This window comes from Thermobia domestica, chromosome 8 (assembly GCF_964235325.1).
Source record: "Thermobia domestica chromosome 8, izTheDome1.hap1.1, whole genome shotgun sequence".
NCBI classification, from domain to species: domain Eukaryota; kingdom Metazoa; phylum Arthropoda; class Insecta; order Zygentoma; family Lepismatidae; genus Thermobia; species Thermobia domestica.
In genome coordinates this window covers 207,536,544-207,555,313 of record NC_137461.1, presented here as the reverse complement: position 1 = coordinate 207,555,313, position 18,770 = coordinate 207,536,544, and positions in this window count along the sequence as shown.

Genomic DNA, 18,770 nt, shown 5'->3' with positions numbered 1-18,770 from the left:
GGAAATAAGTCTTTGACCAGGTAATGGCGACTGCTTTGAAAGAAGTAGAGAGTATGAGAATTCAATCTGTCATATTTGTAGTTTCGTGTGGAGAAAAAACAAACTTGTGAACCAACGGTTTAAGAAAAACTCAAGTTATTAATGTAAACTTCGCCGACTTCATAAAAGAAATACGAAAGACAATTTAAATCGAAGCGGAACTTTCACTTTCCGGATTTCGGAAAATTATGGAATTCAGTTAAACTCCATAATTCAGAAGAATTTCGGAACTCGGAAAGAATCTGGAATTTAGAAAATTCCGGAATTGAGAAAAACTTTGGTGTATGGTGTCCCGGGTTCGATTCCCGGCGGGAGAGCATCTATGATTTTTAACTGTCCTCGATGTTTCTGTGTTGATGTCCCTGTCGTTATTAGAAAAAGCAAGTTAAACTAGTGAAGAAAGTAAGATTAGCAACAAGTAAGTTACTGAAACACGTTCGGTGAGTCAGTTAAAAAAGAGGGACAATGAACTGGCTTTTCGCGCCGTCCATGCGAGTTCGAATCTATCTCGGCTTGATTTTTTATCTATTTGAGAGAAAGTATTGTTTATTTTCGCTACAGGTAGTCACACTTTTCGTATTTTTCGCCGTCGTTCACAGTTAAAGTAACTGACTATTCTTATTCTTTCTACGAATGATGGATCTTCTCTTTGGCTTCATGTTAAACATGCACACGTAATGAAAAGACGCTGTCGATAATAATAATAATAATAATAATAATAATAATAATAATAATAATGATATGAAATATTAGTAGCTAACTCTTGTGTGTATTTCGACAATATAATTTTATATTATTATGTGGAAATAAGTAAGGCTGGTTGGCGCCCCCCCCCTAATTTTTTTCGATGCGCCTTATGGTTCCACGGTATCCAACGTTCGACCCATCTCACTATCACTGTTCTCTCGATATAAGTTATCGACATTTTGCCTAAAGAGGGCTCTGCAGTGGCTCCATGACTACCCATGGCAATGACTCTTCGTTCATTTTGCATTGAAATCGCTTATTTTTCTGAGTACTATGAGTGCATACTGTCCAACGTTGCTCCCATCACTCTACAATTTCCCGTTTTCTCGATATAAATTGCTAATATTTTGTTTGTAAGGGAGATATGGCGTTACAATCATTACGTTTGAAGAAGAATTGAGGAAGATATTGCCTTGCCACAAACAACACCTATTATTATTATTATTATTATTATCATTATTATTATTATTATTATTATTATTGTTGTTGTTGTTGTTGTTGTTGTTGTTGTTTTACTTATCACTAATGTTGCCTACCTTTATTTGCAATGCAATGTGTTACTAAAAAGCAAATCAAATAACACTCCTCGCCATTCAGGCTCCCGAACTCGAAATACATGATTTACAGTTCTCTGTGTTAGGGGAAAGCACATTTATTATATTATTTCTTAAATAATACGTTTCACAAGTTACTTCACTTTCAATGTGTAATTCCATATCATCACTAACAATCATCTTATTCCGATACGAAAATAACCCCCTCCTGCAAAAAAAAAAAAAAGCCTGACCGTAGCGAAAGGGCGTGAACCTTCTTTAGGCGATTAATCGGGTCCAATATTTCAATAAGTCCCTGCACACAAATATTTCAGTAAAAGAGGAAAAGTTATTCAAACTTTCTGAATACCTATTTATGGGCGAAATTTGGTTCCCTTGGAAGTTTTTAAGAGTTTGAAGGGCCGCCATTTTGAACATTTTCATCTGATTATTCTGGTTAACGAACTCATCAAGATATTTCAACAATTAATGTTTGTGCCAAGTTTTGTCTCAATCCGCTGAAAATTAGGGTGGTTATGGCATTCACAAATAGCGTTATATATATACAGATAGATAGATAAATAGACACACAGAGGGAGAGAGAAAAAGTGTTTACTCCCTTCTCGCACCTGTGGTGCGTCAGAGCTAAACCGGGCCCCTTTGCAAAACGTATTGACCAGCCTAACCTAAACACAAGCCTCTTACTTGCTAACGTAGAAACGTGGTCGGGAGGTGTAAGGCATGTAGAAATTGTATTTTTAATAACCATGAGTATGGTCCACTTTCATGTTTTTCTTTTTACTTTTTGCAACTGCATCGGAACGTTCAATTTTTATTCTTCACTAATTGCAAATGGCGTTTACATTCAAAATATGAGGAATTTTGGTGGCATTTGTTCGGATATTCTTCTCTTTTTAAATGAAGACAAGAATAAAAGCAATACGCAAAGACAAAAAGTATTATCAGTACTAAACATTACCAATTGCTACGAAAAACTAAATACGACCTCTCTTACCATCTCTCATGAGCTGTATGTATTATTAACAAAATTTTCAAAAAATGTCCTTGACGATGATTCGAACTGGCGTCCTTTGCATTTGTAAGCCATCACCTTAACCACTACACCAAGATCATGGGATAGTGAACGTTTAGTTGTCGGCGTATTTGTTGTATTTGTGTTTTATGTTCCCACTTCGACATTTTTTACTCTTTTTTCTAAGTTTAACAGCTGTTTGTGGCTTTCTCTTTTGGTGTCGTCCTTTATTTACACTATGCACTATTCGTATTCACAGCTTGTGCCCCTCTATAGTATCTTATTCAGATTAAACTTTTCTTTTCGCCCCTCAGTAAACATTTGATTGATTTAATTCTCATACACTCCACGGATGGAGCGCAGGAATGCCAGACTCGAAAAATAGGTGTACATTTACTTTCCTGACAGATAATACATGAGGGGTATTTAAGTCTTAGAAATGAGTTTTTATCGGATGGTTTTCTCAAGAACATCTGAGATGATTTTCTTCATATTTCAAAAATAATATTTCATTATTATTCTTATAATGTTACATAATTCACTTGCATGAGAATATCCAAAAACAACTTAAGTTACGAGTATGAAACAAAGTATGAATATACTTTGCTTATAGGGCCTTACCGAAAACAAGAAACAATACATTTCACTCTTCAAATTTCTAGCGAAAAGCGCGTCGAAAATATTATAATTCAAATATTTTTTATTTATGCTTGAGTAACCACCTTCTATATTCCATCACAGAAACATCAACTCACCTATAATATATTTTGACTATGGTTTGATACCTGTGTTGCAACTTGTATCAAAATGAGGAAATCCAAAGTCTGGAAGATATGCAACCCTCGTTACTCCATAAATGTTTTGTCCGGCACGAATATCCCTTTCGGATCAGGTCATTTTTGGCGTTTTCCTACATTTTCAGTTAGTGACTTATTGCTCAAAACCATTTACCCGATTGATATGGTTAAGACCTTGTTTTCTTGGAAGAGGGATATGGCTATTTTTCGGTGTAAGTTACATTGCGTTGTTGCCAAAGGGAGGGAAATTATTGGGGAAAATGTAGGGGTAAATTTTACAAAAAAAATCCCTAACCGAAATTCAAGAATTTTTGTAGCTGACACCACTGCTGCCACATACGTTCAAGTCACCTAAAAAAACTTCTTTGGTGTGTTGAGAAGGTACAGGAAAACCTGAAGTTGCTGGCTGCCATACAAAGGGAGAAAGAAAAATTCTCTGTCATCATACACATGAAATTTTGACACTTTTTACGCCCCAGAAGCAAACGTTAACAGATATGCAGGGGCTACAGCTTTCCTTATTATCCTATTGAAACTTTCTATGGTGCATTCTTTAGGCCAAAGAGAATACTTTCAGATAGTGGTAAGTTTGTTTTAATGTAGCCAGCAAGAGGATATAATAGTGGTAAAAAAGAAATTTTAGGAAATTTTCACCTAAAATCAGGAATAATTTTTTTGGCTGAAAACACTGCCACCAGACATACGCAAACTCTTTGAAAATACATCTTGGTACCCCATTAATATACCTTATAAGTATCGTGGCGATATCTAACAAAGTAAGAATGAAATTTAAAAATAATATCTCGTTCTACCTCAGAAACTTACCATTTTCTTACAATCTACAGAACATAGTTTATTATAAACCTCAATTGTACTCTCCCTAATTATCCTACTGAAACTTTCTATGGTACATTGTATAGGCTAAGGACGAGGCTTTCAGATATCGGTACATTTGTTCGAAAGTAGCCAACAAGAGTGAAATAATACAGACAAAAGGGAGATTTTCCAAAATTTCCCCCTAAAATACGGAATTGTCTACAGCTGGCAACACTGCTACCAGACAGACGAAAACTTTCTTAAAATGAACATTGGTACACCACTAATATATCCTACAAGTATCGGGGCGATATTTATCAAACAAAGCTTCTACTTACAAAAAATAGATTACGGTGAACAGAAAACTAACAAGGAAAAACTTGAAAAATCGAGGGTTAGAACCTAAATACGAATTTTTTGTGGGCCCCCTAATTACTCTATTGTAACGATCTATACCCGCTTTTGTTCAGTAAGGGTCAATGTTCGACTGGCGTGGGTTGACTTGAGCTGGAACGTATAGGTACGGATTTATAAACAAAAATTTCGAATTTTCTGCCCAAATTTAGGAAAATTTTAATTTTCCTAGTAGGCAACACTGCGCGCGGGTCTGTCCAATTTGATGTGAACAATTAGGTATTCATCAGAGGTATTTACGTGACAAGTCTTAAGAAGATCTCTCTACAACGAGGAAAGCTACAGGGAAAAAGAAAAAAAGAAAATTCGAAATTCGAAAATTCTGAAATTTTTTACTTTGGGCTGAAATTTGAGAAGGAAATTCGACACCCAGAACAAAAAGAAGGTAATATGATAAACTATGGTCCAACTATATTTAGCCAAAAAAATCATCCCGATATCTTAATTAGGGTCCACACAGGAGCGGAATAAAAAGTGACACACCCGTGTGTGTCACTTTGACCATCTGGGTCCGAAAGGGATATTGTCAGAAGACAAAGATGGTCGAGTTTGAATTTATGCTTCGTTATGAATTGCTCTACATAGCAGAATAACTCTCATAATCGTATCACTTCCAGCAATCGCGTGAGAGCGCTACTGCCGCTGATAATTCAAGCTGTCATTTAACTACTGTTACTGTTTTTGTTTAAACTGCGCACTGACAATTCGAATAGTATTGCTGCAATTCTAGTGCTGGAAAAGTAACAGCAAGTTTCGGATATTTGTGCATCTGTTATGACGTCCTTCGAAAAAAGTCATTTTACCCTATAAGTTTGGAGTAACGGTTTATTCGGCAAAAGAGCTCATAACAATTGAAAGCGCTATGATGGCAACGAAACTTCACAATACTGTTGACCATTTGGTACTAATCTTTAATGGAAGATATATATTCGACACGGCAAAAGGTCGAATAATGTGTATGAATAAAAATCGTACTCTGGACGAAAAACGTCTGCCTCTATGTAAGCCATTTACTATTTATACTACAACTGGTTATATTGTAGATATGTTGGGGCCATATACTACAATCACAAATGACGCAGCAATAGTAAAATATGTGTTTCAAGATCCAAACGGGCTAACGATTCTCCTGGTATAAGTTGTCATTTTTTGTGTGAATCGTGGCTTTCTGGATACAACTAAATATTTGGAGAAAGAGAATTTACAGTTTTAATGTCTACATTGTAAGGTAAACGCAGCCAATTGACTACTGCTGAGATAAACTTTTCCGCTATGTTACTAAATTTTGCTGCGTTGTTGAGGCCGTTCATAGTATTCTTCGATAAGTATTGTTTTCTACGTCATCAACTGTACAACAAGTTGCTTCGTTATATTAGATAACTTCTTTTCTACATAATACTTTCGGTAAAGTCTTAATTTTGACGATGGCTTTTACAAGGAAGTTCAAGAAATGGAACGAAAACACATTGCAGAGAACACATTAGGATTAAAAGTAGAAAAACCTGGTTGGGAAAAGTGTGCACATTCTTTCGCAAAAGTCACATCTGTTGACATCCTGGGCTTCTCTGAGTTGAACGAAAGAGACAAAAATCTTTTTACAGATTCTTACCAGTTGTCTCAGGCAGTTTCCTACTCAGCTGAAATGATAAGCGAGAGTTCCCTTCGTGGCTAAGCGGTTAGCATATGCGACTTTGGCGTAGGAGGCCCGGGCTCGATTCCCAGCGGGAGCTCATGTGGTTTGGATTCCACGTTAATCAGTAGGTCTCCGTCTCATATAGCCTCCGTGCTGAAAAGGACGTTAGAATCAACTCAACTCATGCAATTATGAATGAAGATAACAGCATCAGTCTCCATTTCCTGAAGGAAAACACCCACACCCTTAAATTCGAGGTAAGATCTCGACATATTAGTAGCAAGACGCATACATGTGTTATATTGATTTGTTCCAAATACAATAGAATATTCTAATCTAAAGCCTGATTTTGAGTTGATTTTGAGTTTAACGTCCCTTTCATCAGCGAGACTATATGAGACGGGACCTATTGATTAACGAGGAATCCGAACTACATGAGCTCCGCCGGGAATCGAACCCGGCCAAAGGCGCGCACGCTAACCGCTTAGCCACGAAGGAGCTAGGGTCTAAAGCCGTATTATCGTAAAGGTGCACATGGGAATCGAACAGTTTGATGTTCATATGTCGTTGGAAACATTTATCACCTTTCACATGCTTGATTGCTAAAATTGTTCGGCCACAGAGATTTTAAACAAATTATGTGTTTCCGGTTTTGCTAATCCAGTAATAAACACACATTGTGATGAAGATTGAAGATTACACATACCTTGTCCTTTATTTTGCGTATAATGTTTTTTTTTCTAATACAGGAAAGACTCTGCAAAATCATTTTGAATATTTTTGTATTATCATCATCTTGCATATTATAATATTTCGTACATTATCTATGGGCATACATTGTATATAGGGACAATTAAAAACGTTTTATGTAAATAACGATTTAATATATTTTTTTATTCTGCTAAGGCAGACTGATAATCAATGACACGCTCTCACACTGTTTCTGGAAGGGGTACGATTACAAGAGTTATGTTACCAAGTATAACCATACGTGATGAGTCAGAAACTCAAACTCGACCATCTTCACTTCTGACAGTATTCGTGCCGGCCAAATCATTTATGGTGTAACGTGGGTTGCATATCTCCCAGACTTTGGTTTTCCTCATTCTACACCAAGTTGCACAGAGAGTATCAAACCATGGTCAAAATATATCATAGGTGGGTTTGTAGCTTCTATAGGAAATTATGAGCGCCAGAGAATAACGGTTTGCAGCACCTTGAAGAGCAATTCAAACAGTTATATATATATATATATATATATATATATATATATATATATATATATATATATATATATGCATGCACTTCCATATAGGTCCCGTTATAGCTCTCAGAATGTCCAGTCGATATTTGCCTGTTTTGTGTGGCATGTCCAGTGTGATCGAGTTGATGGTTTCTTCAGTTTTGTGACGAAGAGCAAGAATAGCACGTACAGTCGTGGAGTAGACTCTATCTTTGCCATAGCCTCGTAGGAAGAAATCCATAGGGGTTATGTAGGGAGGTCGCGGTGGCCAAGGAATGGGTCCATCGCTGTTAAAACGTTTGTCTAGAGTCCTACGAATTGGAATATCACGGTTGGTTGCAAAGGGAGTAGGTGTGGAAAAGCAAAGTGTTCAAGCATGTCCAGATAAATGGGGCCAGTTATTGTGTGCTTCATGAATGGTCCCATAATTCTGTCGCGTCCCAAAGCACACCACACATTCACATTCTCGCTATCTCTGACATATTCACGAACAACATGGGAGTTCGGAACCCGAAATGCGCACATTGTGACCATTCACCTTGTCTGGAAGGTTGCCCCATCACTGAAAATCACCCTCCCCAAGTAATCGGGATCATCTTCGATCCGTTTTAGAATCTTCATTGCAAACCTGGTCCGTTTTGGTAGGTCATCGGGCTATAGCGCTTGAACGATTTGCACCTTATATGCATATAAACGCAGTCTTTTATGGAGCACCTTATGGACCGTTGAACGTGGGATGTTCAGCTCGCGTGACGCTCTGCGAACTGTCTTTCTTGGGCTTCTAGTGAAGACCTCCCTGACCTCATCCACAGTTTCCTCAGACATTCGTGCTTTGCCCAAGCCACGCTGATGGGTTGACACTCCCCGTGGTTAAAAACTTCTCAAACCATGTTTTAATGGTCGGTGACGTCTGGTGGGTCCCGTTGGTACTTTCATCTGAAGTTCCTTTGCACGGTAATTGGTGATTTAGTCTCAGCCAACCACACTACACCCTGTGCTCTCTTTTGTGCTGTTGTCAGCTTTGTTAATGAACACCTGCAAAAAATTTCAAAAATTCATATAAACTTTGTTACTGAGCACCTTCATTAGATAAGAACAATTAACAATCAACAACAAAAAAACTGTTTGAGTTGCTCTTCAACATGCCGCGAACCCTTATTCTCTGGCACTAATAGTTTTCGTGCAATATTTGTAATCAGGGAGATTTCATGTGGACACCCTGTTTCTTATTTTCGCTAAGGCCCTTTAAGCAAAGTATATTCATATTTTGTTTCATCCCTGTAACTTAAGTCGTTCCAAGATACAAACGTTACGTGATTTTCGAATTTTCAACAATCACTTCGAAACTCGAAAGAATTTGAAGTTGATTTCCTGGCCAAAAATATTTTTGATATGAGGTACCGATAGTGTAAATATCACAGCAATCCCTATAAGGGCACTTTTCACGGCCTTATCCGGCTATAACCTTTGTATCACAATTTGCTACACAAAAGCAATATATATATATATATATATATATATATATATATATATATATATATATATATATATATATATATATATATATATATATATTAAGTATAGCGAAATGACAGTTTCTCACAATTGAATATTAGGTTTATAGGAAATATTTGAACCATTATCTCCCTTAGGATACGCATTTCAATGAAAACGTCATGATAAGAACCCATGAAATGCTCTATTTTTGGTATACATTTTGAAACTTTAGGATATAACTTGATAAAAACCTAGCTCGAGATGGGTACAGTTGGGAGGCTTCTTGGAAAACTGCTATTCACCTCACCGAACATATGACGTGTGAACTACGCTTTCGTGACTGTATAGACATGTCCTTGTCAGCAGTAGTACGAAATCATAGAGTACACCACCATATTGGTGAGGTGATTAGGTATGAGTAGTGAAGTGAAAATATTATTGACAAAAGTATTGATAACACGTTGAGCATAGTAGGAGATGCATCAAGGAAAATTGCGTAGCTTTTGGAGAGGGATAGAATTTTCTCCATCTCAAAGAGACAAAAAAACATTTCCTCGTCAAATGTTCATTCCCCGCACGTCTTTTGCGATTGAATATAATAAGAAACGTAATGGACAGAAACCATATGCTTAAGAAATCTCTACACAAGAGAACAAAATATTTGATTTCTAGAATTAGCTCTTAATAATGTTATATCACACTTATATCTCAAAAAAGACAAACTTGTGATGTTTTTAATGCATCATCCAGTTTTCTTCATCACTCTGTTCATTAACTGATATTGAAATTTTACACTCGCTCGAACAACTACACGTTAGAGTGCACAAGAAACCGCGATTCTTACATTTGGATTGAAACTTACGCACTCAAGTTTCTGACAGTTACATATGGTTAACTCTAAACAAGCCTTCGGAATATCTTCGTGTGTTTTCAAAACTTTCTTCAGAATTTGGTCCTCCAAGTACCATTCGGAGTCGTGTGGCCTTGGCAGATCGATCTCACACTTATCAGTTTATTTCCCAAATTGCTGTTTGGTAATGGGATCTCCTTATGTGTTGTTTCGGAGCATCACTAGTTGGAGGTAATCCCTCCAGGCTGCATTTTTCTAAAAGTAGAAGCCTAGCTTCATCACAAATCTTGGAATTAATCTTGAGGAGCACAGTCTTCGCATTAACCCAGTTTTACTTCTCGTAAGATATCATCAGTAGGTTTGGCACTCCGCTGGAAAGCAACCATCTGGGTGGCATGAAAAGTTTCTTTGCCGTCAACAATGTCCATGGTAATATCAATATTATCTGCAGTGAACTAAAGAATGCCAGATGATTCAAGACACAATGAATCGGCAGACCGGAGGTTCGGTAGTATTATAGGTCCTGTGTCTGTGTCCGCATCCAATGACCTTAGTATAATATTTGTTAATGTATTAATACGAATTAATTCATATCCAATACAGTGGCCTGCTCTATGAAAGAGGTCGGCAAGTTTTCTTGATCTTGTTTTCTGACGAAGAGCAAGCGAAAGACCAATGTGTTTTAAAGTTAGCTTTCTTGCATTAGAGTTAGATTTCTTGCAACAATATAAATTATATCCTGAGCAATAGATAAAACTTTTCTTGTTACGATGGCATTTTACTCTTCTTCTGAAAGGACTTCTTCGATTGAGATTTTTTTGTACCAATTAAAATGTGCAGGAACATATATAGTAGCACTTCTGGAATAATAGATGCAGCAGTATTTTGTAAAATTTATAAATTTATGTGTTCTGGAGTGTTATCTAGAGCTTGCCGGATTGCTAAAACAGCATGAACAATGTGTCGAGTTGTTTCTTCATTTTCAATAGATGCTTGAGGATCTGAAATGCTTGATGCTTGCTTGAGGATCTTTCTCGAAGATGTTGCATCACAATAAATGTTCATATACACTTTCTTTGGTATTAGTAACGTATTTCGTTCCTCAACTGCACAATTAAAGAGATCGATAGAAGTCGAAATCTTGTGAAATAGCTTCGTAAAGTTTTTATTTGATTGTTGCACGGCGACTTAGGAAAACTTGTGGTATTTCCTCTCCACAACCCTCAACAAGTTGTATCTGAAAGTTTCAGTATCCTTCCAACTGCAGAATTAACACTAAGTTATTGGCATAATGCGATTAATGAAACTGTGTTCTCACCACCAGGTTTAAAGACTCTAGCTTGGTCTTGTTTTCTTCTTCTTTTCTTCCAAGTTCAATTAAGCAGGTACTGTGATACATTACTCAGCAGCTATAAGATCTTTGGTAGGCATCCCAGTAACTCGTAAATGGAAGTCACAATCATATGTTGCCAATGACATAAGTTGTGCATGCATATTGAAATTCATACATTTTTAGGAGCTCTTTATTTTTATCACATTGACAAATAATGCACTTGTTCCAGTCTGTTGGTTTCTGTAAAGTCTTGACCTCTTGAAAAAATCATGGAGTTCGTTATCAAACTCATTTTTTTCTCTTAAGTGACGTTTTTTAAAGTTTTTTTCTTTCTTCAGTCGAAAAGATAGATACTTGAAATAAAACGTCATTTATAAAATACTCGACTTTTTTTCTGTTCACAGCAAGATTTATGGATTTCAAGCAATATCAAAAGATCCTCTTCCGAAATACTAAAGGGTTTCCTAGAATCCTATAACGAAATACCAAAGTGTTTGTTTCCTGAAATATCAAGAGAGTTGCCAAAAATTGATTTCTCCTGTGTATGATTAAGTGGCGTATATAATCTTGCGTCCCTCTTCTAACTAAAAAGAGGCCCTCATAGGTGACAGCGACCTTGACGAGAGTGTGAAGTTTTAAACCAACAATTGTCTGCACCAATTGAATGGCTCCGCCGAACAACGTTGCAAGTGACAACAATCCAAGTTTACAGAAATCGAAAAAACAAACGTTATGCTCATTATGTAAAAACTTTAAATTTACTTTTTCAGTTTCAAACTATTCCTTTCTATCAAAAAGACGTAACCCACGTGGTGGGGAATGTCATTTGCCATGTTGTTTTGTTAAAATCTCAATGTGACAGAAATTGTTACTTACAACGTTGTACGGCGGAGCTATGCAATTAATTAATCTGTTTCACTTCCACAGGTTCCTTTGCTTCTATAAATAGTACAAGAATTTTTTAGTTAATTATTTTTCCATTGCAACCTGTTTGATGTTCTTGTGGCTACATATACATTCCATTGCTTTCAAAAACTCTGATTCTGCGACTTAGTTTCTGTGTTCCTCTACTTTCTTTCGTATGTTGTAGCTTGAGGATATTCTACGAACGTTAAACAACAAGAAGTGCTGTTAAATGATAGCAAGATGAACAGGGGTTTAACTCAAGATAATGTTGTACTGATTCATAAATCAATATGAGCCACCCTAATTAAGCTCAAGTACTATTTTATGAATATTACTTCTAAAAATCCAGTAGCTAGTAAAATGATAATAAGCTTGTTGAAGTTTTTAATGATAGACTTTCTTTTAACACTGGTAAAGTTCGATGGTGCGATATAGTTTCGAAGATTTGATGAACAGTGTAAGCTTAATTACTCTTTTACCTCTTAAGCATCGTTCCATTTCATAAAACTTCACCTTGCTTTGAACCTAAGATTCAATGAGAACATGTGCACAAAATTTTAAATTTTATGACCGTATTTTCCAAGACCTGGCCAGCGAACAAAAGAAATATTCAATAAATACTTATAGTAATTGTATTTCGTAAAACTTAGAACAGGATTCAAAGACTTTAAAGACATCTTCAAGTCTCTACGTCAAATAGTTTAGGAGGGCCAATTAACAACTCAAAATCTTCCAAGCTTTCTTTCCTTAGTTTTCCACTGTTGCAAAACCCCGTCTTACCAGTCGCTAGTGTTCAAAGTGAATATTTAAATAAAATTTCAAGATGCTATTCAGAAAACAAAGTTCAAGATCAGGTGAAGGAGGAAAATTACCTTTCCTTTCTTTTTGCCCCCTTACGCATCGCACTCTTTCAAATTTGGTTTTTTGTACAACCTGAGGTTCAAGGAGAACAGTAGCACAAAATTTGTTTGAAGTTTCTTGTCTGAATGGTTTTGGAGATCCAAGTGACTGATTGTTAATTCTCCTAAATATAAAAAAAGCAAATGGTGTGTACTAAAAGACTGAAATAGTGCGAAATGTAAATGTGTTAACGCATACAGATAAATGAGGCAACACTTTTCTTTCTTTCTTTCTTTTTTTTCAAGAGAGGACAGAAACAAGCAAAAGAAACTTCCTTGCATTAGTAATAGAAATGTTGCACAGCGAGAACTTTGTTCAATTTCTACACGTAATAAAAATAATGGAATAGAGCTTGAAATTCATATGTGAATAAGGAATGTTCGTTGAATTTACAGCAGATAAATATAACATTGAAAATCTCTGAGACCTCCTGCAGAGAAAATATTGGGAGGCAGCAGAGAGAATCTCCACTTTCAGGTTCCGCTGCGCGGCGTCTTTTTCTGATGTCGACAGCTAAAATCACGGAGAACAGACCTACACAGTCAGTAAAGCCACGATTTGGGTGGAAAAACCCTTTGTGTTTATTCACCATCATGTTTTCTAAATTATTTCATCCTGACAAAATTTTGTAGTGTGAGGATTTGTAAAAAGAACTGTATGCACGTGGACAAAGAATGGCAAAAAAGAAAAAGAAATATAACACGATGCGATTTTCTGTATCTATTAGTTGTATCTAGATTAAAAACAATTAAATTACTTCTTATTAACAACATTGAATGTCGAAGATTACAAGTTCAGGGGAAGTCTATCGAAATGTTGTGTCACGACTTGTTTGAACAAAAGAACATCGCGTGCCAGGTGGTGCTGCAGGAATCTCTCTGTTAAAGAATCAATCTTCCAGACCAATTCTTTTAAAGTCAGTTAGCATTCTGGGTTTTTCGCTGTTGAACTGAATTCTTTGACTGGCAACAAGCACTTTTTCGCTAAGTCATTGTCCGACTGCGGCTGGTGATGGCCAAAGTGGAGCAAATCCTCCACCACAAGCGCCCTCCATCTTTCACTATTCTTCTTCTATTATTATCTTCCTGTGATTATATCTTCATTCTATTCTGTAGTCATTTCAAAAGTCCTTTTGGCACAGGTTGCTAATAATTAGGCTCGATATTATCTTTCAATCCATCTTCTTCTCCTCATTACATTGTGATTCATTCTTTTGTCTTCTTTTTTTTAGTTTCTGTCTTTATTTAAACTTCTTTTAGAACAGTATCATCATATGCCTGTCCCTTCTACAACTGAAATTCCAACAGTAACATTACACCTTCATAATGTAGAATATATATATTTCATTTACACCATTGTTACAGATTCTGTTGAAGTATAATCCAGGGGGCATGATGGCTCAGTAATAGAGCGCTTACCTCTGGTGCGTGGGGTCACCTGCCAACTAAGTTAGTAATGGACATCGTGTTACGAAGGTTTTCTCAAGATACTGCATATACTTAATACATTTTCATTCCACCGATTATTCTATCATCATTCCCTTGTCTTAATCATCCGTCTCCTTTAGCCTAACAGGCACAATTGTGGGAAGTTAAACTGAAAAATTTTGTTTCTTCTCATTGTCTAATCCATATATTCTTCTATATTAATTTCAATTTTCTGAACCACCCGTCCAATCATATATCAGAAACAGTTTTACATGTAGGAATTGTATCGATACTTATCAATTTAATGGAAACATGGCAGATATCTGGTTTGACAACGGTCAGGTAGTGACCGCAGTGCCGAGCTGTTGGTAGTGATGTGTTAAAACAAACTCTGTACTAGCTGAGGAGCAGTACAACGTCGGTATGTAGTGAACTTAGCAGACGGTGATAGTGTAAAATGAGTGACATTTGTGACTTTGAAAGAGAACACATTGTTAGCTCTCTGTTATTTGATGTGAGTGGGAAGGAAGTGGCAAATGTGTTGGGTGTGTCACGAGGGACAGTGTTCAAGCTGAGGACGGCGTATAAAACTCAAGGCAAAACAACATCGACGAAGAAGAACAATGGTCGAAAGAAAATTATCATTAACAGGTCCCGCAAAGCATTAAAGCGGATTGTCACTTAGAACAGCAGTGAGACTACGGTGCCTCGATTAGTACCTTTCACAGCCATCATCCAAATCACAGTTCGTAGCAACTTACGTAACATGAACATACAGGATCGGATTGAAGAGGCGAAACTGCTGATTAGGGATCATAACGCTTAGCATGACGATAATGTTACTGCAAACATGCAACATGAGCAACTGATGACTGGAAACAAGTGGTATGGTCGGATGAGTCATCATTCGACTTATTTTAACCACGGACAATGTTTGCGTGTGACAGGCGCCCAAAGAAGCGTACGATCAGCAGTGTCTCCGACCAACCTTGAAACATGGCGGCGGTCCTGTGATGCTGTGGTTTCTATATTCTTGTTTTCAGTGGGACCTGTGCTGACGCTTACAAGTTGCATCCTTGCCTCCTCATATTTCACCATTTTAGGGAACCATGTATGTATATCCTATAGTCCAGATGTTCCCCGGCAATGATGCCATATCCGACGATGATAATGCTTCCATTCACAAGGTTGGAGCTGTTGCAACATGATCTGAGGAATATCAGAATAAAATTGAATTCCTGCTCTGTTTCGCCCAATCTCGGGACTTGAACATAGTTAAATATCTGTGGTTCGTTTTGCAGACAGGAATCCGGCACAGATTTCCGCCTCCATCCTTTCTCGCGGAACTGAGTGATATATTGTAACGTTCCACTTGCTATCACTCACGACCTCTATGATTCCATTTCACGTTGCATCACAACTGTTCTGAGGGTGATAGATGATCTAACACTGTATCTGGTAAGTTGGACATTTTTACATGTTTCCATTAAACTGATTAGTATATGTATATTCTGTAATTCTTGAACTTTAAATTTTCGTTAACGGTTAAGTACAAGGTTAATTTGTGATTGATTTGAAGCTTAGCTATAACTACGCGAGACGTGAATTTACAACTTACAATCGGACCTAAAGCACTTCTGGGAATTTATTTATTTATTTATTTATTTTTTATTTATTTAACAACCACCAGGTACAGCTCAGAGGCCATTTTACACTGGATATCTAACAACAAAAACAACAACAATGGAAAGGATTTGGGAAGGCATCGGCCAGGGCCTGTTTAGTAGGTACCATCCCGGCATTTGCCTGGTAGAACTGAGGGAAACCCTGGAAAACCCCAGTCAGGATAGTCGGCAGCGGGAATCGAACCCACGACGTCCCGAATGCGAAGCCAACGCTCTACCACTTGAGCTACTTCGCTCGGTAAATTGAACACGGATATCCAGAGGGTATGCTAATCAACCTATATTTTTTCTAATATCTCTAAGTATTTGGCCAACGCCCTATCCGCACTGGAATACCACTTCCCATAAGATCAGCAAAGTCAAGCACTGCCGACTCTGATAAGAGGAAAGATGAGTGACTATCTATTCACCAGATGGTGTTAGCATCGCAGCTCCTAGCCTTGAAGACAGTTTGTTGAGCTACTTGAAAGAAGTAGCAAATTCTGGTGTAGGAAACCAACATTAACAGCGAGGGGTCCGTTTCGCTGACCACACATCACTCCCCAGGCGCAATGAAAACATGGAAGACATCTAAAAGTAACCATGTTCTTCAATGGGACTAAAATTCACGACGGATTATGCCATGCGATCCGGAGCTAACGTCTCAGACCACTTGGTTATAGTCGCCTGCTAACTATTTCACTATGATACAGAAATTTCTTATATGGAAGCTCACTTATATACAAAATACGAATATTTCAATTACTTGTAGGAATTCAATATGGAGGCTTCATAAAGTGGATCAATAGGAATGAACGTAATGCAACACTTTTTTTCTGTAGTCATATGCAATGCATTAACAAGTACAAATGAAATTTTTAAAAATAGATAAATCGAAATATCGATTTTGAAAAGATAATTTCCAGTCTCGAAATCCAGGAACTAGTCAATAATCTCGGTGTTAAATTCTCGAAACATTACTATCTGGTCATTTGTTTCTGTCTATAAGAAAACAACTGAAGACCTGAATTGCAAAACATCCCAAATAAACCCGAGTACTTTTGTGATTTTAGAGGAAAGGCAAGAAGATTGTACTTGACATGCTATTCTGTTCAGCTGAAATTATTTTGTATATTTTTTAAAGGTTCTGATTTTCCTTGCAAGTGATTAGGGCTTAAAACATAGATGATAACATAAAAAAAACACGCAAAATACGAAGAAAAAGATTGGACTTGGTATGTTATGCAATTCAGGTCTTCAATTGTGGATCATGTCAGGTCAAAATTATCTTTAAAATAATATTTGGGTAACAATCTAGAACATATTCACAGTAACGATACTTCAATGCGTTTTCAAGAAACTATTGTAACACTACAAAATGTCAACCTACTCGTATTTCGATTTACATTAAATAAACGTGTGAATAATTCCAAGTCAATACTTTTATAAAATGCGCTACAAGAATGTTTTATAAAAGCATTGTTTCATTTTTATTTATTTTTATGTAATTAATTATTTACTTTTAAAAACAAGTTCAACTAGTCGTCTGCAACCAATCAAAGTAAGGACTTTGGTTACATATGCAACAGACGATCGAGAAATATTTCTCACTCATTGATTTTATAGTAAAATGATAACTTACAGGGTAAAAATATGTGAAAATATATTATCGTTGGGTTTACATAGCCTGTACAAAATTTCTGAACTGTAGTTAGTATAGAAGTGCGTAAAATTTAAGTTTCAAGATTTGGATAGAGCAAACAAATATTAAACTAAAGTAAGAAAGACATTTTGATAAATCAAATAAAACCCTAATTCAAATTGTGTAACATAATTTGTTATTAATTTATGTTATAATATGTTATATTAATTATATAACACAATCATAGTTACATAAAAAAGAGAGAAAAAAGAAAAATGAAAATAAAAGAAACAAATTAATACTAACAATTTATGTATCAGGAAGTATGTTACCGAAGGCTGTAGAAAATTGATCAATTTAATCAGATTTTAAAAATAAATAAATGTGATAACATTTGCTTGCCACTCTACAAACTGAATGCTAAATTTAAAACACTTCATGTTCATACTCATTCCCATCAATAATGTCTTTGGTTTTGTGCATAATTGGCATCATATTTTATTTACCCTAACACATAGATACTATTATATGATTGTAGTCACAGCACTGTAGTGCGATGCATCAAAGTGGTGTGACGTCGCTAACTTCCCCACAATTTTCTTTCTGATGATGACGTTACCTCAAGCAATGTTAATACTAGTAGCTGGAGAAATCGAGAAGAGTACAGGGTGAGCGTGAATTAACTCTCTGTTGAAAATTGTTTATAACTTTTTTAATATTTGTTTTTTCCTTACAATAATAGAATTTTTATACATTTGCAAAAATTCCACACAAATATAATTATCTACCAACTTTCGTAAATACTTGGAGATATATGCGATAGACTCCAGCGGTACGTTTACAAGAACTTAGTGAATTCGCTAATCCAATTCATCAAGAGCTTTTGGTTTTGTGCAATAAACTTCCTCTTTCGCACACTCCCAGAGGAAGAAGTCCCAGGACGTTAGGTCAAGACTCCTTCCTGGCCATTCAAGGGCGCCACCACGATCCTACCAAAGTCCTGGAAAATGGGCGTTGAGTCACACACGGACAGGATGTACTAAGTGATGCGGGCTCCATTATGCATAAAAATTAGGCCGTTATAATTATGCCACCTAGATACAACACCGTGAGCATAATCTTGAAATACGACAAAGCACCCTTCTGCATTCATTGCGTTTCAATTGACGTATGGACCCACACATTTCGTGGATGTCATGGCACGCCGCACTGTTATCTTTGGTAGATGTTTGAGTTTTTTTTTAAGAACTACCATCAAATTCTCTTCTACGCAATAATAATAATGTGCCGGTTAAC